The sequence below is a fragment of the Schistosoma mansoni genome, chromosome W (genome assembly GCF_000237925.1).
Source record: "Schistosoma mansoni strain Puerto Rico chromosome W, complete genome".
Lineage (NCBI taxonomy): Eukaryota > Metazoa > Platyhelminthes > Trematoda > Strigeidida > Schistosomatidae > Schistosoma > Schistosoma mansoni.
Window position 1 is genome coordinate 22333751 of NC_031502.1, and position 1510 is coordinate 22335260.

The 1510-nt window shown below is 37.5% G+C and overlaps 1 protein-coding gene across 1 annotated transcript in view; it reads right to left on the reverse strand.

Moving 5' to 3' along the window:
• Smp_154950 (putative sphingosine phosphate lyase) overlaps positions 1–1510 on the reverse strand; it is a gene marked incomplete at its 5' end in the record, with an annotated part of 26608 nt that overhangs the window by 16998 nt on the left and 8100 nt on the right. The window lies entirely within an intron of this gene.

The following is a 1510-nucleotide window of genomic DNA, read 5'->3' on the forward strand; positions in this document are numbered from 1 at the left end:
CCTAATGAGTTACTTGGAACATATGCCACCGATGTCTTAAAACAAGCTACCTCAATGGTCAACAACAGTATAAAAACGAAGGTGAAAAATGTTATCCGAAGTGAAGATAAAGAGGGCATTTTATACGGAAGCATACAGAGGCAGGTTAGTGATTGGGGCACTTGATTTTCAACCACTGAGATCGTATGTCTGGATCCTCACTCCATCTACTTTAGTTGAGGAATTCATGTACTATTACTAGTCATCAAATACGAACAATATGGCTTAAAGATAAGTACATAAACGCGTGATAGGTAATTGAGTTACACAATTAATATACAGAAGCTTACATAGTTGGATGCTTGATACCATGTTCACGTGCAAGCTGACGATAAGCCAAACATGCGAGAAGAATGCTTTCTGTCCCTCCTGATGTAGTCTAATGGGTAAGAAGAAACAATAAATTTAGAAATAATACTGTGAATACTGACTGACTGAAGCTAGATAATGACACTGTTGGGTGATGGCTCAGTAGGCCTCGAGTTCGTGTCCTGTTATGCCAGGTAGGTCTGTTGAAGAACAGTAAAACTAAAAGCGGTAAACCCAAGGTTTAAGGGTGAAGTCGTACTGCTAACTGTTCAGAGGTGTGACAGCAGTAGGCTGTTTCTCTCAGACAACCAGCATAACAGCGATGCTGCCATCCCACAAACGAAGGGTGAGGTTAGAAAAGGTCGACCCTAAAAATGTACAACTCGCCTTACCCCTTAGTGTAAATACTTTTTGTCCAATAAATGTTCCTTGAACCCATATCAAACTTCTCACTTGGATTGAGTACGTTGATATGCATGACTATCTCGTCTCAACTAAGAACCTTTCTTAATGTATGCATTTAAGCCTCATACTGATTATTTTTTATATTACGGTTGAAGACATCTTTTTCTGACACTTGGGATGTGGACGTTTCACTGTCCCCCATGTAAATGATCTTGACATCTGTATGTGTGATAAATTGTTCCTATTTAAACCACTATGTTGATCATTGTCGAGTACGCATATAATTTGTTTGACCTAGGGAATTAAAAAATGAAATCACGAAGTATACACTATACTAGTACATTAGGCTTTGCTAGAAACCTACTGTTTCACTCGTTAATACTGAACAAGAATCAAAGATTTGGTGTTAATTTTGGAGAACAGTAGACAAATCGGTACTAGTTTTTGGGAAAAGTAGATATTTTGAGAAAGGTAAAAGTGGTGATTTCGACACATTTCCCTTGAATGGGGAAATTTTGGGGAAAAATACGCATTATTTATCCCGGGTTAGGGGAAAAGGAGACATTTTTAATTCACTGTTGCCTATATTCACACCGACTTCATTCTAAGACTTTTCCCAAAGATCTCATTTATTTCTTCTTTATTGTTTGCCTGGGATAAATTTACTTGTGAATTTTATTCTAGTCGTTGACCAATATAGTTGGATATAGTACCTAGCAAAATGAAAACATAAAGATAATCCCAGATGGTGAGTGTA